The sequence below is a fragment of the Hyperolius riggenbachi genome, chromosome 5 (assembly GCF_040937935.1).
Source record: "Hyperolius riggenbachi isolate aHypRig1 chromosome 5, aHypRig1.pri, whole genome shotgun sequence".
Taxonomy (NCBI): Eukaryota; Metazoa; Chordata; class Amphibia; order Anura; family Hyperoliidae; genus Hyperolius; species Hyperolius riggenbachi.
Genome location: NC_090650.1, coordinates 194,533,892 through 194,560,952, shown reverse-complemented (window position 1 = coordinate 194,560,952; position 27,061 = coordinate 194,533,892). Strand labels below are relative to the sequence as shown.

Below are 27,061 nucleotides of genomic sequence, written 5' to 3'. Positions count from 1 at the left end.
GCTGGCCGAGAAGATGAGTGCTGGTGAATGATGATGTGCTTGTCAGATGAAAACACACCCTCCCCCGTTCTTTGTATATTCGAGGACACTGGTGTGCTATAACTGCACGGTGATATAAGAGTGGATAATACACCTCACTCCTTCTTCCAAAACCTTTCCAGAATGTTTTCAGCTCTCGCTGTTCCCCTTTTGGAAGTACTGTCCCCTTTTTTGTAGACAAATCCCGCTATCCCTCTTTTCAACTACAATTTTTTAGGTTTTATGTTCAGATTTGGGAAACTATTTTATTGTTATTACTTTTGATGTTAAGTACCCTCATCTTCCATGACAATGTACAGATTACAACACAGACAATAGTGAGGACCATAAATACACATGCTTACTTATTTATTTTAAGTATTTATTTTAGTCCGGTTGGACTTTTTTCAACTAAATTGACTATGTAACACTTGGTTCACACAAAGAACATGCAGCAACACATGAACTAAGTACATTAATCGTTCATGCATGGTATGATAGCCCCCAGCGATACAAATACATGTTTTGGGGTTGGTTTGTTTGTTTTTGGGTTTTGGGGGATGTAGAATAAATACCACAGAGATGAGAATCATTAGGGGAGGACCTGCCCTTGCAATTACAATCTAGAGGACTTTGGGTTGAAGACGAAGAGAGGTGAAGAGACGAAGAGGCAGTTGCATAGCAATAGAGGATGCAGAGGTAGCGAATGCAACAGGGCCCCTGGACCGTAGGGGCCCTCTTTCAACCAATTTATGAGTTCTTTATTGGTGCTAAGCTGGTAATGATCACCTCTATATGTGCTTTGATTAGTTGTAACCATTAATAAACTGTTCTCCTTACTAGCCTACGCCTCTCCGATACTCCAGCTGTCCTTGAAGGGTTGTGTGGTGCTCCATATCAATTATTATGTATAGAGCGTTTGAAAGGGCCTAATGTAAAACTTGCACTGGGACCCAAAACTCCTAAGCTACTTTACTGCAGAGAGATTAGCTAGTGGATGAGGCAGCAAGTCTTGGTGGAGATGTGGATTTGTCTCTGTCTGCTTGTCTGCGTTTGAAGATTTCTAGGCTCAGAGCATAGTGGGCCAGATGTTTACGAGCACTCCAAAGGAGACATAAAACTCCTGATGTGAGAGTGAGTATGTATTTATAATCGAATGTTCTTTCAAGTATACCCAAGGTGACATGTGTATGTACAGTACAAAACATATTAATAACCAGGCTGTTTTCTTGTTTTATTTTGCTACCTGAAAGAGTTAATTTCTAGGCATGGAAGTGACAGCTTCTGTCTTAACGGTACCTTGTCAGCAGTATAGTAAACATATCTGATAAGCAGATTACAGCCATAAACGTTTTCTGGCAGAATACAACTTCTGAGCTCGGGAGAAATATAGAAAGGTCAATAGTTCATGTATTTTAAGTCAGGGACACTTAATAGACTGCCACTGATTAGATACGGTAAGGCTAGGTTCACAGTGGAACATTGCGTTGTGATGCGACGTTAACATTGCAACACAAAATTACAACGCAAAGCAACAAAAAAGTTGCACCGCACATTAATACTGCATTAACATCGCATACAGTAGGTAGAGTGAAGCATACGGGAGATGAAAAATATGCTTCCCTGTATTGGTTAACATCTGCATTTTAAAGTATCGCATTGCAAAGATAAAAGACACAGAATAGCCATTAGATATCTTCAAACCTCCAACAAATCAGGAGGCTTTGGAATTCCCTGTCTACAATCTTACAGACATGCCTGTATTCTAGAGGCTAGTAAACTCTGGTGGGAACCAGCAGATCAAAAATGATGGGTAGACATAGAACAAGAGTTAATTGGATTACCAACAAAACTCTTCTTATCTTTAATTATTATAAATTTCCCACAAAAAAAAATCAACTTTGCCCACTATAAATTCCACTTATCAATCATGGAAGTATGTCTGCTCAGCAGATATCCCCTCAGGTGATTTAATCCCACTTAAACTACCTATCCAAGCACTCCAACATACTATTCCTAACCTCAAACTATCCCTATGGAGTAAAGCAGGTATCCAATACATAAATGACCTCTTTGACAAGGGAAAACTTAAATCATTCACACAATTAAAGGAACAATACAACCTCACGGATATAAACACCCTCCAATACCTGCAAATATCCCACCTTATGAAAGACAAACACCAAACGCTTCTCCTTCTCCCAAGGTCTCTATGCGCCTCTCTAAACAGTAAACTATCACTCAAAGGGGGAATATCTCAATGGTATAATCTTCTACTTAGTAATTACCCGACAAGACTAAACAAATTTACTGATCAATGGGCGATCGCCTTTCATCCAAACATGAATACCCAATCTATAAAATCAGCCACAGATTCGGTGCTAAAATACTCCTCGCATAACTCCCATTGGTAATTTCTCCCAAAAATTATTCTGCGTTGGTATCATACGCCGTCTAAACTTGCCAAATTTTCTAGCTCCCATAGCCCTCTTTGCTGGAGATGTAATCAAAGTATCGGCACTTTGGAGCACATCCTCTGGGACTGCCCCCAAATCCCCCCAATATGGGCCTATATTAATCAATATATAAACAATGAGATACAATCCCCATTTACCCTTACTCCCCAACTTGCCATCTTACACATAGGACTACAAGACCTTCCGCTGAAGCATCATAAAGACATCACTCATCTTCTCTGCGCAACCAGACAATGAATCCTACAAATTGGGGCACATCTTCAGTTCCTACACCCACACTGATCTTAGCCACAATGGACAACAACCTCAAAATGGAACTTATATACAAAAACAAAATCTTTTAACACTCCCAATGTTCTTAAAACTATAACTATATGCAGACTTAGCACTATTTACGAGTTATCTTGCCATATAAATGTCGATAACATTCTATGTCTAATGCCTGGAAATAGAATCTTCAAAAAAGGAGGTTTAGGTTTCCCTGTTATTTTTTCTTTCTTCTTTATACGGTTATCTCTATCAATATACCAATCTCAGAATATGGAGAGAATCTATCTCCTGTGTTCATATGTGTGCTTAGAGGTTTGAGCCACCCTCCCTGAACCTCTTCTCTAACATCAAAGATATTATAAGCCAAACCAGAGTATTGGGGCCCTTGTCTGTCTTTTGCTCCAAAACTAATAAATATTTATTCTCACCTTTACCTCTACAGGTAGTTGGCTTTCTGCCCCTACAGAGGTCCACGCAAACACTTTCCCAGATAATACTAACTAAAGGTTAGAAGTAGGTATCTCATTTTCTACTCCCTTAATCACCTTACTCAGGTCCTGGGGAGAGGCTTGGACTTTGTATTCACAAGAATCAACTTGTATAAATATAAGTATATATTAGACTTCTCTCCAACATTTTGTTCCTTTGTTCTTATGTTGTATTGACTACTATAAAAGTTCAATAAAAATTATTAAAAAAAAAAAGGAACGCATTGCAGCAGTGTGTTATCATAACACAACATTTACAATTCAATGCTAATGTTGCACTGTGAATGTCGCATAGTCTTATTATTACACTGCAGTAAACTGCGTCATATGATTTTATAACGCAGGATCATAACGTCCCACTGTGAACCTAGCCTAAAACATTCAACCTACTTTGTAAATTTTTAAATATAAAAGAAAACCGTGGGATATTTAAGACATTTTTAGGAGTAGGAGGATAAATACATTTGTTAATCTCATCAGTTATTTTCACCTCGGGTTCACTTTAAATAGTCTGCATTCAGTTTGGGAGGAAACTACAAGCATGGTTTGAGGATGTATGAGGAAACCACAGTGAATGTCGGAAACACATGCAAAATAGTTACCTAGAATAGTTACCTAGCTAAAAGTCAAACCTGGGATCCTAACACTGCAAGTCTAGAGTCTTACACACTCCCTCCATTTGTGCTATCTATTCCTATTTTTCCACTTCCCCTCTCTTCTGCTCTGTCTCCTGTTCTTCCCATTACTCCTTTGCCTTCTTTCTTCTCTCTTTTTTCCTTCTTTTCCCCTATTTCTTTATAACTTTTATTCCGTTTTTCCAGTCATACCTCTTCTCTCCTTCCCTCCCATCAATGTTCTCCTCTGCTCTTTTGTAGCTTGCACTTTCCATTTCATCCTCTCACTTCCCTTCTCCCTCCTCTTTCTCCCTACCTCTTTTTCCCCCATGTTCCACCCTTTCCTCCCCCCTTTTCTGGTTATCCCTATCTTTGCTGCCTTCCCATCTCTTCCCTGTCCTCCACACTCCCCCTACTCCATACTCCATGTTCATATTTCCCTTAACCCTCTTTAATCAAATGTCGAACTATGTCCAACACTGACATTTTCTCCTATAGCACCAATGTCGGACAAAGGCTTCAATTCATCAAGCATTACCGCATTCGGTAATGCTGAAAACAGCTGACTTAACGAAGCACTTTAGAAAATGTTAATTCATCAAAGCTGTTACCGAATGAGAAGCTGAAATGACACAGCAATGAGATAAATTACCGACATGTGCTCAACAAATGTTAATTCATCAAGGTTCCCACATTCGCTAACACATTCGGTGTTTATCTCAAGCTCTCCCCTGTCGTTACAGGCTTCGAAAGCCTTCTGTGTGAATGTTTTCATGATTAGCAGGAGCAGGCAGCCAATAGAAACAGCCCCTGTTCTCCTGCAAGTGCCGCTGATAGGTCACACAGGCTTCTCCACAGGAGCTTTCAGACCCCCCAAGCAGTGAGCAGAGAGAACGGGTCAAAATATATCCCCAGATTCCCTTCGGTGGTGTAACCCTTTCAGGCCCTGTTTGATAATGCAAAGATGCTGGTGGTGAAATCACCAAGCATGGCATTTGTAATGTCTCCAGGAAGTTCATCTACGTTGTGGCAAATAAATAAAATGTTAAGAAAGACTGATCGACAGATTCAGAGCAGCAGAGGCAGTATAAATAACAGTAACTATAACACCTTTACATCACAAAGGGATGTCTGGATGCCTTCTATTGTTATCAGCTTGTAACAACACATGGACATTCCAAGCTGCTCTGCACCACTCTGCAGTTATCGAACAGCCTTTGATGAATTGAAGCCTAGTAGTTCGGTAACTTAACGAACCTCTACCACACATGGGAAAATATTGATGAATTAGCACAGTGAAGTGTAAAATACCGAATGCGGTATTTTAAGGACTGGGGTTTTGTTATCGAACACCCTTTGATGAATTGAAGCCATAGTCCAAAATAGAAAAATGTGTCTGTCTCTAGATGGCGCGGTTGTTGATAAAACCCAGCGCAGTGCCACCCTCATCTGATCAAAGTGTTGAACAATGTCCATCGCTCTGATGGCCGGTGCAATTTTCCCTGCCCCTGAGTTGACCAAATTCCCCTCCCGATGCATTTTTTCAGATCATAGGGACCATCAGAGCTGGGACAAGGTCCTCCAGCACCCAAGGCTGAGACACCAAAGTGCGCCTCCCCCCCCTGTCCCTTCCACCCCAGCCATCACACACTGATTGTTTTTACATTAAAAGGTGCCCCATGGCTCCCAACCCCCCCCCCCCAACATCTTAATCTCTAGTTATCTGGCTTGCAGTCACTTCCATGTATCCCCGTTTCTTATTTTATTTGCTTCAAACACAATAGGGGGATGTTAGCTGAGTGAGTTGTGCGCGCCCTCCTATACTGCACCCTGAGGCTGGAACCTCTCTCACCTCTGCCTCGGCCAGGCCCTGGGGGCCATGCTGCAGAATCTGACACTATGATCCCCTTCAGCAGCATGGACCACCACGCAATGCCGAAATTACACTGGCGCTTGTGCAGGGGGTGGAGTGACAGCATGCGACTTTGAGGGCCCTTTCGCTGGCCGTACTGTTCACTTTCCTGATCACCCTTGCTCCCCCCCCTCCCCCAGTGCCCTGGAGAAAATTAGATGCGGGATGGGGGAGGTGATCTGAGAAATGGTTACTAGGCATCCATCACTAACTACAGAAGTTTGTGCAAAAACAATATATTGTTTTAATTCACTTTATTGAGGTAAAACATTTTCAATTCAGTTCTGAACAACTGCTTTTTCTTGTTGCAGGGGGTTTATATTAGTTGTTTCTAAGTGGTAGATACTTGAAGGGATATTTAGCAAGAAAAAAAGAAAAAATGTAAACAGTAAACTTAACCTTCACACTGAACTCTTCAGTATTCCTAATCCCTAGGTGCCAAAGTTATTAGAAGCTGCAATAGATTACATTGGTAGCAACTTTTTAGCAACCTGTTGAATGGCTAGACTAGATGCTAGGGGCAATGCCACATGGACAGTTTTGTCAAATTTACTTCTTGTTGAATGTTGCAACCTAGCACTGAAAATTGATCGTCTATCCCCCTCAAATAAAGATAATTAGGCAAACTCCCCCCTAAATACTAAACATAATGAGGCAGAACTACTCTTCCCTAGAAAAAAAAAAGAAAAAGAAAATAAGAAAAACAGTTTTAATCCGAAAATTGCTAATTGCTTTCACAGCAATTTTTGCTTTTCTTTACTGATAACACAATTGCTGAAAAAAATGCAACGCTCTTGTGATTTTGATAAAAAAAGATTCTCTCTGGTGTGAAACAACCCATAAACAACCCATGAACGCTTATCCAATGTCTACTTACCTGTAAGTAAACACTAACCTGTCATCTCCTGCCTTTATCAATTAACTAAAGCTCATCCCTGCCTCTTAAATTTAAGTAGGCAGAGTCTTTCCCTCTAAAAAATCTTATTAGGTAGTACTCTCCCAATTCCGTAAGACAGAGAGCCCCCCAAATAAAAAAATGATAATAATAATGTAAATTACCTTAAAGGGAACCTAAACTGATGAATAAAAAAAGAGCTTACCTGGGGCTTCTACCAGCTTTCTGCAGACGACCTGTGCCCACACCATCACTAAGCAATCTTCCAGTACCTCCTGCAGTAACCCTCTTCTGGCCAGCCGACTGTCGAGTCGACAGCCACTGCACATTCTGCACATGTGCAGTAAAGATTTTTTCGTACTGCGCATGTGCAGAGCGCTCTGATCCTCAGGAGCGCAATCAGGAGGCACGCTGACTTGCCCCAGCACATCAAAATGAAAGTAGGGTGCTGCAGGGAACCAGAGGATCACTTTGTGACTGCGCAGGCACAGGTCATCTGCAGGGGTCTGGTAGAAGCCCCAGGTAAATTAAACTCTCTTTTTATTCACCAGTTTAGGTTCACTTTAAGGCCCGTTTTACACGTTGCAAGTCGGCGTTCTGTTATCCCGTTTTACCACAGAGCAACAGCAATACAAGTATATGGAGCCTTGTACAATTGTTGCATTGCGCCGTAAGCTTCTAAATTGCCATTGAGCCAACGTAAAGTCTGCAGCACATTATGGAATGACTTCCACAGCAACGCAGCGATGGAAGTCATTGGAGTCAATGGAGTAATCCACAAAGCTATATGATTTATTTTTTTTATTGTTTACAACCAATCATTTTATTAATGCATCTGTTCACAATTATTTTAAAGACTCAAAATGTAAAAAAAAGAAAAACGTTTTAATAAGGTTTTAACTGGTTTTCCTACTTCAACACATCTCCAAGACTACATTTTATAATAGTCCCTTGTTTGATGGAATATGTCAGTAGCATTCACTGAAGTCTTAGCAAGCACGAATGGTAAGTTTATTTTGCCACAGTTTTCTCAATGTCAGTTGAGCAACATGACATCTTGTGGAGCTGTAACTCTAGACAGGACATCAGTTGCAACATTTCCCAGATTTCCTTTGCTGCATCTAAACTAACTTTTCCTGTTTTCCTCAATATGTTCCAATAATGCAGAGAACCTATTTTTACAATTCCACCAGCAGATGATTGAAACATTGCTAAATTCAGATAATGAAATCAGTAGCCTGTTGTGGAGGCACTTTTTAATTTTCTAAATGGCTTTAATGTAAATCCTGCTATCTGCCTGTAAAAAGCAGTTTCAGTTCTTCTAGCCACACACCATACTTTTTATTTATTTATTTATTTTCAATTCAAGAATTACAACTAATTTTCTGATTGATTGTAACATTTAAGAAATCTGACCAATGGACCACACACGTTACATTTTTCTCCAGTTCTGAAAATAAATCATTGAAAACTCTGAAAAAATTGCTTGGGTCTATGAATCAAGAAATTTACAATCTACCCTATAGCTTTCCTTTGCCTGATGACTCCTTTAACGGCTCTGCCTCTGGGTTCAAATCTATCTCGCTCTATAGACAGTAGCAGTGTTAGGAAGTCTTGCCCAAGGTCTCCTACTGAATAGGTGCTGGCTTACTAAACAAGAAGAGCCAAGATTTGAACCCTGGTCTCCTATGTCAGGGGCAGAGCCCTTAACCAGTACAATATCCAGCCACCTAGTAAAGGTATAGGTGCCCCAAGCATAGGTAGCCAGTTATAGGTGCCACTGAGTGGAAGGAGGTGGGTGACACTGCAGGAAGAGGGGCCAACATCATTTCTCCCTTTCCATTGACCCCCCTTCTGTGCCCCCCTGCAGAGCTGGCGCAAAGGTGTGTTTTGTAAATAACTCACCTGCTTGCTCCATGCAGTGATGCATCTGCTCCGACAGCTGGCTCCTCTCTGGCTGCCCGATTTTTGCAGTCTAATGGTATTTGTCCATCTCATATATGACAGCATTTTCATCTGATTTTAAACTTACTATTAAAGGTTAAGTTTTAGTATTCAGTCCCTCTCAAGGAAATTCCTGTATATCTACCAGGCTGGAGAAAGCCCCAGGTAAGTAAATCGGCTTTCCTTTCCTTTGCCTGATGACTCCTTTAACCATTAGACCTAAAAATGATTCTGAGTATTTTCTTGCTTGCTGGTGGCCTCAGGCCCCCTGGACACTGCAAATCCGATTTGCGATTCCGATTTTCCTTGGATGCTAACAAAAGAAAAATGCAGAAAAAAACGCAGCATGCAGTACCGATTAATAACCGGAAATCGGAATACCATGTGAAAATCGATTAAAAATCGCAAATCGGAATCGCATGTAGTGTGCAAGAGGCCTCAAAGGCATTTTATTGATAAAGTTTTAAAAAAAAACACCTAGGAGAAAAGTTAGGAGAAAAAATGAATTGCATATAGCCCAGAGAATCTTTATACCTTTTTATTACAAGTGAATCCAATTTCCCTTTACCGGCTCCTTAAAGAGAACTCGAGGCAGTTCGTGGGGGGAAGGGGGGGCAGATGGGACACAGAGGCATGTTCTCTGCCTCATGACATGCCTTTGTGTCCCTGAACCTCTGCTCTCTGCCTCCACCTCCCCCCCACCGCCACGCTATAGCCCCCTGAGAGTAGTAACAATATTTGTTGCTATCTCTGAGGTAAACACAGGGGAGAGGGATTCCCTGATTAAAACACCCGCCAGGGGCATTCCTGAAGGGTTTTCAGAGCCGCCATTGGGCAGCTCTCTCTCTCCTTGGCCATGCCCTCTGCCACTCCCCTGCCTGCCTGCATGCTGGATGAGAGACACAGTCTTTTCTTGCAGCGTCGTGACCCAGAGGTCACAAAAGGGAAAGTGGGCCATTGCGGCCCACAGGAGTGGCGGGGGACAGTCGTTTTTGTGGCTACGTGACTCGCTCAGCCCACCGGATCAGGTACCCTACGTTTTTTTATTTTATGAGTCCACCTCGGGCTCTCTTTAAGGGTTTGGCCATGACATTGCTGCAGAAGAAGAAGGCCACTGCCATAGGGTATTAAAGTGTTACAATCATAATAAGCATTCAGTAAGTCAAGACAATCAATCTGTTTTTAACTAATTCACCCCACAGGTTATTTTACACTTACCGCTAAGAGCTTTTTTCACCTTTCAGTGCTCCGCCCATTCATTTTGCCATAACTTTATCACTTCTTACCACACCTAAATGATCTATATCTTGTTTTTTTCGCCAGAAATTGGAATTTTTGTGTGTGTTACTTGTTTCTAGTAATTGCTTTATTTTCTATGCATTTTATAGGGAAAAATGAAAAAAATGAAAAAATACATAATTTCTCCAATGCCATCCCCTATACTTTTAAAATAAACAATGCTACTATAGATGAAACCCACACATTTTAATGACCCATTTGTCCTGGATCCCAATCACAACATCACAACATATAAATTATGTTCCTCGTACAATGTATGGCGACTATATATAATTTGGAAATAAAGGTATATTTTTTTTTCTGTTTTGTGTTTTTTGTACCCCTTATTTGCTAAAATAACAGTAAAGTCCCTAAGGTAACTGTATTTTTTTTTTTAAACTGTCACTTTTTTTCTTCTGTTTGGTAACTACAGGGGGATGGGGGTTAGAAGTAGTTAATTACCATAGTAATTTTTTTAATGGATTTTAATTTTTCTATTTGGCCACAAGATGGCATTGTACACGATCCCGAGTTACCAGGATGTGTAGGATCCTTTTTTTACACTATTACTTTTATTTTTATGAATGAACAAGGCTCCTGATTGGAGTCATGTTCATTAATTCCCAGGCACTTCGATTGGCTCAGGAAACAGATCCCCAATGTACAAGTCCTGCCAGGTACACACTCGCTGCTAATTGACAGGACTTACCAATACGTCCTGTTTGTGTTAGACTAAGAGAGACTCAAACTGAATGTACAGATACATCTAGTTTGAGTTAACTGGTTAAGGTGGACCTTTTATTATGACCAAATAAAAAATACCAAACTCTTTGTCAATAACATTCCCACTTCATTCTGGGATATTGCTAAACCAGAGTTTCCAATGGTGTGGTCCATATATTTTCTACAGTATCTATCCTCAGCTTCTGCTATTACTGACTGTGATTCTAACGGTGGTACATTCCTACCTTCCACAGATCTCTCACGCCACTGCTGAAGCTATTATACCTAGCTAAGCTGCTCTTACTAGAAGCGTAGCATGTCTGAGGCACCCGGTGTGGACATGCGCAGTACACTCAAGTGGTGGACAAACACACAGAGGTCCACTCAGGAACCTGCAAAAGGTGGCAGGAGCCTCAGAGACGCAATGCTGTTTGTAAGAGCAGTGTAGCTAGGCATAATACCTGTGGCAATGGCACGAGGGAGCTGTGTAAGGTAGGAAATTCCTACTATTCATACTACATAAGGGAGAGAAATTAATTTAAAAAACAGCAGTTACTTTAATTGGCCCCACAAGTGAGTGAGCTGATCTGCATTTCTGTCACTAACCTACAGAGGCAACCAAATTCCCACAGATTAAAGGATTAAAGGACAACTGTAGTGAGAAGTATATGGAGGCTGCTATATTTATTTCCCTCTGAACAATACCAGTTGCCTGGCAGTCTTGCCGATCTATTTGGCCACAGCAGTGTCTGAATCACACAAGAAACAAGCATGCAGATATTCTCGTCAGATCTGACAATAATGTCAGAAACACCTGATCTGCTGCATGCTTGTTCAGGGTTTATGGCTGAAAGTATTAGAAGCAGAGGATCAGCAGGATATCCAAGCAACTGGTATTGCTTAAAAAGGAAAGAAATATGGCAGCCTCCATATCCCTCTTGCTGCAGTTGTCCTTTAATGTGACTGCTCTGCTTATTTATTTATTTAATCATTTTTTTTAAACTTCTACAAGATGCTTTCTTCATGATTTCAACAATAGTGCTCCTTTACAGTATACATTCTAATGTCAAAAATGTAGATACTTCGAGAGAGGGAAGCCGAGCCCATTCGGCTCCATGCTTGTGTACAGGTCTCAGCACTGGAACAGCGAGGAGGTGGACAGCTGGGAAAGCATCTGGAGGATCCGAGGCTTCCCTCTTCTGAAGTAAGTACCCCAAATGGGAACTTTTTTTACCTTCAGGTTTACTTTAAAGCAATCCTGTGTGTACTGCTACCCAAAAGACAAGCATGAATCAAATACCTGACCGTCCCCCGCATCACCCAGTCCCATGCACGCCTCCAAGACTTCTCAAGAGCCGCTCCGACACTATGGAACTCCCTACCTCCACCCATTAGGGCAGCCCCCTCCTTCAACACCTTCAAGAAGGCCCTCAAAACTTACCTTTTCACTCTTGCCTACCACCCCTCACAATTGCTCTAAACCCACAGCCGAACTCTGGTCCCCTACCTCTCGTGTCCCTACCTCTCCCTCTAGATTGTAAGCCTTTGGGCAGGGTCCTCACTCCTTTTGTGTCCTACCTGATCATGCACATCTATTACTGTGCACCCATGCTATGCATTTGAGTGAACCTAACTTGCCTAAATATTGTCTGTAACCTAAATTAATGTCCAGCGCTGTGTAATATGTTGGCGCTTTATAAATACAACAAATAAATAAATAAATAAAATACCTTTACCCTGCAGATTCCAAGGTTTATCTTCTTTATCCACTGTTGTGTTCTGTTCAGCCTCTGTCCTGTGCAGGAATCCCAGGTCCTCCATTTTCAAAATGGTGACATCCTCAAAACAGCTTCTGGGCCAATGTAATGCTACTACAGCATGTCCCAACTCATTCTCTGCATTCTGAGAAGAGACAAGAAAAAGGAATGGCATGCACAGGGAGTGCAGGCAAATGGGGGAGAGAGGGTGGTAATGGGTGGAGAGAGGAGGAGGATTTCAATTTTGTTGAATAATTTACGGGGTGGATTGGGGACCAATGGGAACAGCAAAGAGAAAGGGACTGGCCAGAGAGGTATAGCTGCTTAGATTTTTTATATTATTAAAAATTATTTCAGGTACACTCTAAACTTGGTAATATTGGTGCACCAGAAGTCACATGGCAGCAGTAAAGAATATACTTTTCCATGTTTATTGAAGCATGACCTAATGATAGTGAATCCCACTGAAAATTGTGTCTGTCGCTATAGTTCTTTACCATATGGATATTTTGACACCTTAAAGAGACACTGAAGCGGAAAAAAAATTATGATATTATGATTTGTATGTGTAGTACAGCTAAGAAATAAAGCATTAAGATCAGATACATCAGTCTAATTGTTTCCAGTACAGGAAGAGTTGAGAAACTTCAGTTGTTATCTCTATGCAAACAAGCCATTAAGCTCTCCGACTAAGTTAGTCGTGGAGAGGGCTGTTATCTGACTTTTATTATCTCAACTGTAAGTAAACTGTTTACTTTTTCTCTGCTAGAGGAGAGGTCATTACTTCACAGACTGCTCTGAAAGACTCATTTTGAATGCTGAGTGTTGTGTAATCTGCACATATTATAGAATGATGCAATGTTAGAAAAAACACTATATACCTGAAAATAAAAGTATGAGAATATTTTCTTTGCTGCTAATCTTCTAGTAATTATTCATAGTACACAACCAATTCACTATATCTTTTTTTTTTTTTCGCTTCAGTGTCTCTTTAAAGCGGACCCAAATTAAAAATACAAGATTTCAGAAATAAAATCTATTTTCTAAATTATAATAATAAATAGCAGCCTTTTTTCAGCTGCATGATGACAAATATAAAATATTTTACATTTATTGGAGGAACCCCTCCCTTCCTTTCAAATTGCCGGGATTTTTCTGTCAAACTGCTGGAGTAGATGGTGTCTGGCAATGGAGGAATTGCTAATGGCTGCCCCCAGTATAATCCTAGCTATGAAAAGAGAAGGGTGAAAAGCATGTACTGAAATGATCATTGGCTTGAAGGAGTGTTTATTTATATTTGTATGTGTCAGAGTGGTGCAGCTAAATATTTTGAATTAAAAAAATGTTTGGTTTGGGTCCGCTTTAAGTTCTCAGATTAGAGTTGTGCTCTAAAAACAGGCATATAATTGAAATACAGTATAATTTAATCAATAGATTCCAACTCATTAGTCGGTGGAAGCTTCTGTAATTTTGTTAAACTTGCAAGAGGATAATGAGGCTTCCATTTGTTTAACTTACAGTGCTGCCCATAATTATTCATACCCCTGGCAAATTTTGACTCTTATTCAACCAGCAAGTAATTCACAATCTGTGGGAAAATCCGAAGTTCTATACCATTCCAAATAGTCCAAGCTGTTCTAAAGCATCCTAATTACCCTGATTAATTGGGACAGCTCTTTAAATCAACACAACAGGTGAACAACAGCCGCTCTCTGCAGTTGGTTTGTGGACAGTCATGGCTAAGACAAAGGACCTGCGGCTGCACATTGTGGCTGCTCACAAGTTAGGAAAGGGCTACAAGGCCATACATGTTTTCCAGTTCCAGTGGCTACAGTGCAAAGTATTATTAAAAAAATACAAGATGTTCTGCACTGTGGAAAATCTCAGAGGAAGTAGACGGAAGTAGACGGAAGCCAAAAGTGATACCTGGTGAAAAAGAATCCAAGGATCACCACCAAGGCCATCCTGGTAAATCTGGGTTCTGCTGGTGGCAATGTCTCAAGGCAGACAATCCAACGGACACTGCATACTGCTGGGTTTCACTGATGCAGAACAAGGAGGACACCACTTCTCCAGATAAGGCACACAAAAGCTCGCTTGACCTTTGCAAGTGTTGATCTGGACAAAGAAGAAGACTTCTGGTCTTCTGTGAACCAAAAATTGAATTATTTGGTCACAATGATGTTTTCTTCATTTGGCGTAAAAAAGAAGCCTTCAACCCAAAGAACACGATCCCCACTGTCCAGTGGCATAGCTAAGGAGCTGTGGGCCCTGATGCAAGTTTTACAAACACCCCAAGCACTCTATACATAACAATTGATACGGTGCACCAAAACCTGCTAACATCAACTACAGTGTCAGAGGTACAAGAAGGGGATGGGAACACTTTGTTAATAATTACCACTATTCAAAGTATCTATAGAAATGATTATTATGAGCGCAGGATCAATAGAGAGCTAATACTGTAGTTGAGAGAGGGCCCTTCAGGGCCCCTCTGGCCCAAGGGCCCAAATGCGGTTGCAACATCTGCACCCCCTATTGCAACGCCCCTGCCCCTGTCAAACATGGTGTTAGGAACCTAATGCTTTGGGGTTGTTTTTTCAGCCAATGGACCAGGGAACCTAATCACAGTAAACGGCACCATGAAAAAAGAGTAATACATGAGGATTCTCAATGACAACATCAGGCAGTCTGCAGAGAAACTTGGCCTTGGCCACCAATGGACATATCAGCATTACTATGAACCAAAACACACAGCAAAAGTGGTGAAGAAATGGTTAGCAGAAAACAACATTAACGTTTTGGAGTGGCCCAGCCAGAGTCCTGACTTGAATCCAATTGAGAATCTGTGGAGGGAACTAAAGACCAGAGTAATGGCAAGAAGACCCTCCAACCTGAAAGATTTGGAGCTCATTGCTAAAGATGACAGGGCAAAAATACCTGTGGAAACGTAAAAAGCTGGTTTGCAATTATAGGATGCATTTGATTGCTATAATAGCTTATAAAGGCTTTTCTATTGATTATTGAGAAGGGTATGAATAATTTTGGACTGGACACTTTTTGCTGAAATGTAAATAAAAACTGATAAATGTTTTTTTCTACAATAATTCTATGTGTACATTGTCTTATTATCTTGTGGGAGACACCTATGTAATTTCCAGTCAAAAAATTACTTGCTGGTTGAATAAAAGTAATGTTAAGTCAAAATTTGCCAGGGGTATGAATAATTATGGGCAGCACTGTATATTTCTTTCCCAACACAAGTCACGTTGCAGAATACAAAGTACTGAAAAGTCATGTACTTTTTTGCAAGCACATGTCCAAATCTCAGCTCAAAGTGCCATATCTATGCAAATTTTTTGTTAACATAGTAAAGCCACATATGCTAGATTAACCACTTTACTTCTCCCGGGATGAGTATCTACATCCCTGCTTTACCCCTTCTCCGGGACAATAAACTACGTTCCTTGCTGCTGCGCGCTCGTGCTTGCACCCCTGCTCGCTTCCGCACTCGTTACTGCCGCCACAGTTCCCACTCATTGATCTAAATCCCCATGTGAATGGCCATGGCCATCAGTGAGATGGTGCCGTCATTCACAAAAAAAGATACTTACATGTCCACACATTACTTCCTGATTGCGTAGTAATACTATGCATAGGGCAGTCATGACATTTAAAATTAACTCCTTACCTCCAATACTCCCCAATAGTTACCTCCAATTTTTTTTTTGTGAAAAAAATAAATAAAAATACACAATTAAAAAAAATACATAAATAGTTACCTTAGGGACTGAATTTTTTTTAATATGAATGTCAAGAAGGTATATTACTGTTACTTTTTAAATTATGGGCTTGTAATTAGTGATGGATGCAAAACTGAAAAGATGCACCTTTATTTCCAAATAAAATATTGGCTCCATACATTGTACTAGGGAAAAATTTAATTATTTTAAAACTATAATGGCCGAAAACTGAGAAATAATATTTTTTTTCATTTTTTTTCTTATTATCCCTGTTAAAATGCAGTTAGAATTAAATAACTCTTAGCAAAAAGTACCCCCCAAAGAAAGCCTAATTAGTGGTGAAAAAACAAGATATAGATTGCTTCCTTGTGATAAGTAGTAATAAAGTAATAGGCGAATGAATGGAAGGAGCGCTGACAGGTGAAAATTGCTCTGGTTTTCTATGGGGAGAAAACCCTTGGAGGAGGACCGCCTTGGGTAGGAATCTCGGGAGAATTTAGCATGTGTATAGGATCCCCCCTAACATCTGATGCCAGAGTGACCCCCAAGCACATTGTTCTCCAACTCATCCCGCCCACCAGAAGCCTTTTTTAAAAAAAAGGATAAAATGATACATAATACATGAATGAATGGGAAAAGTATTTTTAATATTTATTCATATTTATGAAATACTCTTTACAAATATACATATTTTTGGGGGTACGTGGAATTATGATTAGTGATGTAGCGAACATAAAATTTTCAGTTCACGAACGTGAGCTCTCCACAAAAGTTTGCGAATCGGCGAACCGACATACACTTCAAAGGGCAGGCGAAATTTAAAACCTATAGGGACTGTTTCTCACTTTGGAGAAGTTGTTTAAAGGAGCCTAAGACCTGGACAGTGGCATGCCTGAGGGGAAACCATGGCAAAAGTCCCACCAAAAATTACGTAGTTGACGCAGATGCAGAGTCGTGTTTTAATCTCTAAAGGGCAGAAATCACAGTACATTCCTAAATTTGTGGGATTAAGTGCTTTAAAACGTCTGGCGTGCGTACACAGCGATAAGGTAGTGTAAGGGTTAGGCCCGGTTCACACTGGCAGATGAAAAGCTGCGTTTAATGCACCTGTAACGATCGGTGTAACACAGAGAGGATCTGATTACCGGTGATCTGCAGTATCACCGAGAATGCAGATATATTCCCGATTATAGATGATCTGCAGTATCACCGATAATCAGATATATCTCTAACCTCTGGACACCTGAGTGATAAGAGTGCTTTGGTACAACAGTAATACTTTGAGGATCGCACCTGGAAGACAGGTGCAAGAGCAGATAGGAATACTGCTCGGCAACTGGTTCCTTCCGTAGTCTAGACTCTCCACGGGGAGGAGTCAGACTGACAGTGGGAAGGACAGAGCGCGAGTGACACCAATGGAGAAGTGTCACTGACAGATCTGCGAGCTATCTCCTAACAGGAGAGATAGTTCTCGAGGTCGGACAAGCCAGGTCATAAACACACGGACAGATAAGGTACAAAGACTTGAGGCAGGAGCAGAATCCAGAGACTAGCCGAGGTTTGGCAACAGAGTATCAGAATGATAAGGTACAAAATCAGAGATCAGAAGAATGGTCAGGAAAGCAGAAGGTCATAACAAATAATCAACAATGTCTAAGCTAAGGTGTGAGTTCCTTGGCCGTCAACACCTTGGAAACTGATCTAGAATATATACAGATAATAACAGACTTCCTAGACTAAGGTGTGAGATCCTTGGCCATCAACACCTTGGAAACTGTCTAATAACACAGATACTGACAAGGTCTGAGTGCTACCACGTAGTGATCACAACGCCAGACACCAGAGGAATGACCAGCACCCAGTATATATACACTAGCGCTCACTAGCGCCTCCCCTAAGTGCTGGACCAATGGAAGTTGCTGAAATTGTCAGCTGACCGGCTTGGTCAGCTGACTCCCTTCTGACTGTCATAAAGGCCCTGCCTCTCTGTGCGCGCGCGCGTCCTCCTGAGCCAGTGTGGGCTATCAGTCCCAGCCACACCAGACATGTGTTGTAATGTGTCAGCCTGTTCGAGCGCGGGGGCAGCAGCACCGCCAACTGAGCATGCGGCGGTTTCCCCGCGCTCAGCCACTGTGTCAGTAGTAGGCCTATGCGTACCGACTGCCGCGTCGGACGCAGACTCCGCCGCCCTGACCGCTGGGCATGCGGCGGTTTCTCCGCGTTCCGTCCCGCTAGTGGATGCGTGCCTAAACACTCCAGATGCCATGCTAGACGCGGAATCAGCCGCCTCACTCTGAGTATTTGCGGCGGCTCTTCCGCGTTTTCTCACAGCACCGCAAAGAGCTTTAGTGATAACGTCAGGTGAGCAAATCATTGTTTTTTCTAGTTGACAGTGACACCTCCAGGACATAACTGTTAGTCCTCTCGGCGGCAATCTTTGTGTAGTGGTGTGTAGTGGCTGACGTACTTGTGCGCACGTTCCCAGGAGTGCAGGCGATCGTGGTTTTCCAGCCCCTATGGTCGGGCTGAGGTAGTTCAATGACAGTTAAATGACCAAAAGAACACTGATTCTGCTCTTATACAGGGGACAATAGTGGATACTAGTAGTGGTCGTGAATGATTATTAGGTTCTGGTTGGTGCACTATTAGGACCAGCAGGCGTGTCTCCAACAGCTAACGAGTGCACTAGGCACACAGAACTGCAATATAACAATAGTAAGAAAAAGAAAAACAGTCCTTACAAGGTTGATTGATTTATCAAGTTGTTGCACTACTAGGACCAGCAGACCTGTCTCCAACATCTAATGTGTGCACTAGACACACAGAAGTGCAACAATAGCAAGAAAAAGAAAAACAGCCCTTAGAAGAGTGAACTACTGTAGCACCAAGCACTGACTGCACCTGTCTGCAGTAGCTAAAGTGCACTGTGTGGACACGCTAAACAGCAATATCACAAGATCAAAATACAGCCTTTGGAAGGGCTCTTGGGGTTATGTAGATGGTGAATTGGTACTGTAGCAGCAGGAAACTCCACTGGGGACACAGAACACAGGCCTAACTAACTCTTTCCTTAAAGAGACTCTGAAACAAATTGTTCAGCCTTATTTCTTCTATTCTATAAGTTCCTATACCTGTTGTAATGTGGCCTGGATTACTGCAGCCTTTTCTAGTTGCACTGTCTCTGTAATATATTTAATCTTCTTTTCTTTGTCAAGCTTTGTCCACCCAGGGAGGAATGGGCCGCCTCTGTTGTAATGAATACAAGTTATACACGCCCCCTGCAGGCTCTGTGTGCTTTGTTCACTCCTCACTCTCTGCTCTCAGTTGCAGCTTGTGCAGTTTGTGAGGCTGAGGGGGGAAGGGAGCTGCCTGTCACAAGCTGAGAAACTGTGAGAATCCCAGACTGTAGTGTGTAGTGCAGTATACTATATATATATATATATATATATATATATATATATATATATATATATATATATATATATATATATATATGTATGTATATATATGTATATATATATATATATATATATATATATATATGTATATATATATATGTATATATATATAAATACAGAGGGTGCTGCAGCACACACCAGGAAAATAGTGACAGGGGCTCTTGGTTACGCTTTAACGCGTTTAAGCTCACCAACTGCGCCAAAGTGTCCCCGATCTGGTGAGTCCTACTCTAACCAGGCAAAAATGCTAGTTTTTATCAGCGTTCTAGTGGGAACCATTCCAAAAGCCCAGGGGTCAGCTAATTGGGAGAAATGAAATTAAAAACACCTCACCTTCTACTAGCTACTAACTGAACTATGAGCACCGCTCATTTATATGCTTAACTGTGCTAGAGATGGGTGTGGTTATGCACGCTCACAGGGGAAAATAATATAAGCCAAGGGATGAGCAGCACAAACCGAATTCATTTCTCCCATTTAGCTGACCCCTGGGCTTTTGGCATTGTTCCCACTAGAACGCTGATAAAAACTAGCATTTTTGCCTGGTTAGAGTAGGACTCACCAGATCGGGGACACTTTGGCGCAGTTGGTGAGCTTAAACGCGTTAAAGCGTAACCAAGAGCCCCTGTCACTATTTTCCTGTTGTGTGCTGCAGCACCCTCTGTATTTATATATTTCTTATGGAGATTGGGGTTCTCCAGTGCTGCGTGCATGCTTTGCATAGTATTGCATAAAATTCGGTTTGTGCTGCTCATCCCTTGGCTTATATTATTTTCCCCTGTGAGCGTGCATAACCACACCCATCTCTAGCACAGTTACTGTGCTGGCTTTCTGATGGGGGGGGGGGGGGGGTTCCAGGTGGGAGAGATAGCTGATTGGCTGCCATTTGTCTGCTGACTCTGGGGTGAGGGGTACATTTTTGGCTCCATTATAATGTATAGGGGGCGAGTCAAACACGCTATATGTTTGCGAACAGACGTGAACGCGTACATGCATTGTTCGCTGGGAACTGTCCGCCAGCGAACAGCTTGGGCTATCGCTAATAATAATGCCCAAAACAGGGATTACTTTGCAGACACCATTATTCCTAAAAAGATACAATCTGTTATTAGTTGATAAAATTATGTTTTAAAAATTAGGTCATAAACACTAGAGATGGCTCGAACCTCCGATTTCAGGTTTGCGAAACTCGAGTGTGAAATTCTGCAAAAGTTCGGGTTCGCGCGAGCTTTGCAAACCGCAATAGAATTCAATGGGGAGGCGAACTTTGAAAACTACAAACATTTATGCTGGCCACAAAAGTGATGGAAAAGATGTTTCAAGGGGTCTAACACCTGGAGGAGGGCTTGGCGGAGTGGGATACATGCCAAAAGTCCCGGGGAAAAATCAGGATTTGACGCACAGCAGCGTTTTAAGGGCAGAAATCACATTGCATGCTAAATTGGAGGCCTAAAGTGCTTTAAAACATCTTGCATATGTAAACATCAATCAGGTAGTGTAATTAGTGTACTGACAGACCAAACTCACTGTGTAACGCACCGCAAACAGCTGTTTGTGTAGTGACGGCCGTGCTGGACTGGTGCGTGCCATAGCGAGAGTGCAGGCGATAGCGGTTTTCAAGCCCATATGGTCGCCGGGCTGAGGTAGCTCAATGATAGAACAAGGAAGCAACGACCTTATTATCTTGGCCCCCCGACACACTCATATAGCCGGCGGTCATTGCTTCATTGTGATACGCAGAGCCCCTTCGCCTTGGCAAGGTAACGATCACGAAGGGGAATTGACACATGTACATGCCTTTTGTTTTGTTGTTGCAGCTGCAGTGCAGCCAGAAAAATTAGGCGGGCATGTACACACACCAGAAAAAATTGTTATTGGTTTTGTTAGCGGCCGCTGCTAGCAGCTGCCTTAAAAATTCAGGAATCCGCCTGGAGTTCTGGACCCTGTTGGTGGTGGCGGAGAAGGCAGTCAAGCAGCCTGCAGGCAGAGATGCTGTTTGGGGACTGACTTAGTCTTGGGGCAGGCAGTCACACGGCGTGCAGGCAGAGATGCTGTGTGTGTATGGGGACTTACTTAGTCTTCGGGCAGGCAGTAGCCCTCCGGGATCCATGCCTCATTCATTTTAATAAAGGTGAGGTACTGAACACTTTTTTTGACCTAGGCGACTTCTCTTCTCACTGACAATGCCTCCAGCTGCGCTGAAGGTCCTTTCTGACAAGACGCTTGAGGCAGGGCAAGACAGAAGTTGGATGGCAAATTGTGACAGCTCTGGCCACAGGTCAAGCCTGCGCACCCAGTAGTCCAGGGGTTCTTTCTCTACCATTGTTAAAGAAAGGGTACGGCCAGGGAATTAGGGTTCGATTCCGGTCCAGAGTGGGAGCCTGAGAAACGGCTACCTACACATATCCAAGGAAGGCAGCAGGCACGGCACACAAGTCCCGACTCGGAGGTAGTGACGAAAAATAACAATACAGGACTCTTTCGAGGCCCTGTATAATGATGAGTACACTTGAAATCCTTTATCTGTTATGGAGGGCAAGTCTGCCGTTAATTCAACTGTGTGGTCAACTCTCTTTGGTACTTTCTGCACCATGGTGACCACGGGTAATGGCCAGGGAATCAAGGTTCGATTCCGGTCCGGAGTAGGAGCCTGAGAAACAGCTACCACCACACATCCAAGGAAGGACCCAATGTGCTGTATAAGTAATGTACCTGCCCTGACCGTGCTTTGCAGACCAGGCATCTGTGGTCAGATGGACCCTTGACCCAACGCTGTGTGTCAGAGATGACACCACTTGCCTTTAACGAGAATCTGTTATGGAGAGCAAGTCTGCCATCCATTCAAGTGAAAGATATGCACTGACTCCCAGGTATAATACAATGTGCAGTGACAGATGCAGTGAAAAGTATTCAGTGACTGCTGGTATAACAATGTGCTGTCACGCAGGTGTAGTGAACAGGTATGCAGTGACTGGTATCAATACAATGTGCAGCTGTCACACACACACAGGTGCAGTAAACAGTTATGCAATGACTGGTATATAACACTGCATGCTGTCACGCAGGTGCACTGAACAGGTATGCAGTGACTGGTATTACAAATGTGCAGCTGTCACACACAGGTGCAGTAATCATCAAAGGTCCGCACCATCCAAAGTTCAAATTTCAAGTTTCTTTATTTATAGCTCTTGTAAAAAGACATTATTAAAAGCAAATCTGCATGATGATGACGCACAGGCGTTTCGATACTTCTTTCTCAAATCATTGCAGCATCTGACAATACATTACACACCACACACATCTTATATAGGTCTCAAGTGGACCTGATGGAAGACTTTTGATGATTGCTGTGGATTCCCTGTGACTCCAGGGGTGGTCTCTGCACGCCAAACCCATTGGTGCAACAACGCTGGTTCTGATTGACGTACCTGGAGTACTGTTACTGTGCACAATGGAACCTTTGGGGGGAAAAGCATCAAGCAAGTCATTTGCATACTCCCAGGAACAAGCCGCTAGTATTGTGGCCTCGGTCTCATCCAGTGGTGGCTTTCTGAAAAAAACAGATGTCAAGCTGATAAAACGGGACCTAGAGAGTTGAAAGAAAAAATACATCGATCTTGATTTGCATGCAAAGACGTTAGTCGAGTACTATAAAGAAGGAGCATGCGTATACAAATTCCTCTGACCCTGTTTTCAAAATGCAAGGAACATGTCGACACATGGGAACAGATCTGGAATCGAGCATCATTCGATGCAATGCTGTGTACTGTTCAGAAAATTATGAAAGAATTACCCTTATTGGAGGAACAAATTTCAAAATTGTATCAGTCACTAGCGGAGATGTTGGAGAAGGAAGATTTCGATAAGTTTAAACAGACCTTGGACGGAACATTAAAGGAATATGAAAAATCGCTAGAGGAGGCAAAGAGGAGCAAATTCCATCGAGATGTTCAAGATTACCTGACGGGTTATGTATACAGATGGCAAAGGAGTGGGGGAGGCGCTTATCCTAGACGCCCACGGCCTGCAAAACCACAGAAACCTAATAAAAACCCAGTTCCCTGTCCTCCGGGCGATAATACAGGACATTCCTCTACTGATTTTTTAACCACGACAGACGAACAGTCACTGCAGTCAGACAGTGCAAGCGGAGGGGAGGAAAAAGATACCAAAGACAAAAGCAAAGAAAAAAAGAAAAACAATTCGAAAATGGAATTGAGAAATCGGAAATAATCCCTGTAGACCTAGTGGTGAATATATCCTCTTACTGCTTGACCAAAGTGGAACACAAGGTATTGAACTACGGACTGTCCTTCTGCCCGACTAATTATCCCGATTTTTTCCTACTCGACGTGGAACTAGCTAGATTTTACAGAGCTTTAAAATTAAAGTATTTTTTTGGAGTCAACCAATTTTTGTCCTACCCATCATCATCCTCTGGCGAGTGTATCAAACTGAGAGAATGGGGCCTAAGGAACAACAGTGCCTTTCTTCCTACATCACATGGCGTAATTGATAGTTTCGCTAACAAGGTGAATCAGGATGTGAAAGAATTACAGGAACGTTTTGAATCTAAAAAGATCAAGAACATCTCATGGAACATGACAAAGGATGAAAAAGTTGCCTTGAATTCACTATCTAACAATACATTAATTACAATAAAGCCAGCTGACAAGGGTGGAGCGGTCGTTATAATGGACACTCAGGATTACAAGAAAGAAATTATTCGACAACTACAGGATGGTGATGTATATGAAAAATTATCATGTGATCCCACTAGAGACATTCAGAAATTAATTGAAGAAACTGTTATGTCAGCAGAAAGCCAGGGTCTGATTGACAGTGATTTGAAAAAGTTTCTGATTAAGAAGTTTCCAAGGGTCCCAATTATATATATTTTGCCCAAAATTCACAAAAGGTTGAAAGATCCCCCTGGGAGGCCCATAGTGTCTAGTATAGATTCTGTTTTTTCTAACATCTCCATATTCTTAGATAAGATACTGAGGCCAATTGTCCTTACATTAGATTCCTATATTAGGGATACGGGACATTTCTTGCAGGATATTAGACAAATTGAAAATGTAGAACAGGAAGTATTACTTGTAACCATGGATGTTGGTGCTTTGTATACGTCCATACCCCATGAAGGGGGTGTGGAGGCAATTAGATACTATTTAGAGGTTCATACTGATTTCTCTGTTGCTGAAAGAAAGTTTTTGATTACTTTGTTGGAAATTGTATTGAGAAAAAATTATTTTCTTTTTGGAGATTCTTTTTATGTACAGTGAAGGGGTACGGCAATGGGCTCGAACATGGCCCCATCCTATGCTAATTTATTTATTAACTTTGATCATTACATCGTCAATTTATATAGATGATTGAAGATGCTCGTTGCATCTACAAACTGAGGGGGTCGTTCTATATATGTACCCCCCTGGATTATTATTATTTTTATGATATGCGTTAATGATAATCATCACCAGTTTCATTATTATGACATGCTTTTTGTTTTCTGTTAATGCTTTGTGTAAGTTTCCTTTGGGACGTATTCTTGGTTTTGTGGCTGGTGTTTTGGTATACCTGTGTGGGGCTTTGTCCTCCCTCTGTTTTGCCTTGGTTTGCTGTTTGGTCCGGCCTCGCCCGCCTCCTCTGGTGGCGTCGCCTGGGGTGGTCTGGGCTTGGCGGACGTGGTGGTTTTGGGGTGGTGCAGGGTCTGCTTGTCGGCCTGGCTGCTCCTTGCCGCGGTGTCCGCCTGCCCCGGCCGCCCCGTGTGTGACGTTCGGGCGGCTGGGCGGGGCTTGGCGGACGCGCCGGCTGGTTACTATGGTGATCTGCCGTCGCGTCTGCCTGCCCCGCCCATCCGCCCGGCATTGGCCGCTGGTGGGGGCGGGCGTGGCCGGCCCATCAGTGACGTTGGCTGACGGCGGGGGTACAAGATCCCCAGCAGGGGAAGGTTTTTGGTGTGACGCACAACCTCCTGTGGAAGCCGGAAGTCCGGCGAAACCGGTCGAGGGCGCATGTGCTGCGTCTCGACCTCCATCACTCTCCCACACGTGGACTCAGCTCCAGTCCTGGGCCTCTCTGGCTACCTACTTTGCAGCTTGATTCAGCAGATCCATTGTCCATCACCAGCACCATCTCCGGGACACGTAAGCCAGCCCTTTGGACACAAACCTCGGTTCAGCATATCAGCATGTCTGCCTACACTCTTGCTTTGCCTGCTTGTCAGCTTCATGGAGTTGGCTGTCCTGACATGGACTCTTTTGAATGACCAATCTGGTCTACCTTGCTGGCTGGACTAATGTCCCTTGTTTGTGCTGTGACAAGAGAACTTTAGTGTACCTTAGTGTTGTGCATTCAGCATGGTGCTTTGTTGCTGATGGTGAATCAAGCTGAGGCTATACAGACAAGTCATGTCTATGTATGATCACTAGACTTGCTTCCTGCAAAGCTGGACTGCTTCTTTTTGTTGGCTGCTGCTGCTTATATGACTCTTCTGCTATACTAACCCTGGTCTGCATAGAACTGCTTTTTCAAGCTTCTTGCTTCAAGCTAACCAGCCCACTGCCACATATATCCAACACATATCTGCACCTATACTGGATTTGCTGGGAGTGTACTATGCTGGGGTTGGTGATGTGATCGCACACTAGCCGTCAGTGGATCATTTCAAGTGACTGCCCACTAAAGCGCTGAACCAAAACTTCAAAAGGAATTTTTTCCGTTGATTAAGTGAACTTATGATAACCTATTTTTCAAAGAGGAGCTGTACAGCTGGGGTATTTTCCAAGCGGTTTAGTGGCACATCATTTCTCTTAGCTAGACTGGGTCAGGTAGTTGAGTATCCAGGTCCCTGGGGGGGTTGTGGGAGTTGGGGGCGGGTACATTTTTAACATTGTTATTTTTTAACGTTAATATGTATTTGGATTAATAAAATGAGATGTGATATAGTATTTATCTTTTGTGATTTGTGTTCAATCGGGTCATACCTACTTGTACTCTCAATCTCACTATTTTTTGACTTAATTTATTTATGGGTTTATTTGAGGAGGCTTTTGCTTTCTCTAATAATGTTTTTTGTAAACATGCCTTTTTTTGGCGTCGATATATTGACGACATTTTTTGTTTGTGGGCGGGGCCACGTTCGAGCCTAGACTCCTTCGTTGAAGATTTGCATGCAAAATGCCCCGAAATTGTCCTGACAGTTCATTGCGATTATGAGAGAGTTAGCTTCCTTGACAATTGGGTGGTCAAAAAGGAGGGTAGATTGGAGACAGATCTTTTTGTGAAACCGACAGATAGGAACTCAATTCTTCACTTTGCCAGCTTTCATACCCCTCAGGTTAAATTAAATATCCCCAAGGGTCAATTCCAGAGAGTTGAAAGAATTGTAAGTAACCCGGAGTTGAGAGAACAAAGGGTGAAAGAAATGAAATATAAATTTCTGGCCAGGGGCTATCCAGCTATATGTTTGGAAAAAGATT

General features: G+C 42.4%; 1 protein-coding gene across 2 annotated transcripts in view; it reads right to left on the bottom strand.

Annotated features, from left to right (window-relative positions):
• The window catches only part of IKZF1 (IKAROS family zinc finger 1), a 296,693-nt gene that overhangs the window by 184,041 nt on the left and 85,591 nt on the right, over positions 1-27,061 (bottom strand). Inside the window, exon 1 of one of the 2 annotated variants that reach the window (XM_068236524.1) lies at positions 12,350-12,426. The exons of the other annotated variant lie outside the window; for it this stretch is intronic. The gene's annotated coding sequence lies outside the window, so the exon portion shown is untranslated. Of the gene's footprint in view, positions 1-12,349; positions 12,427-27,061 lie in introns of those variants that run through there. 2 annotated transcript variants of the gene reach the window in all.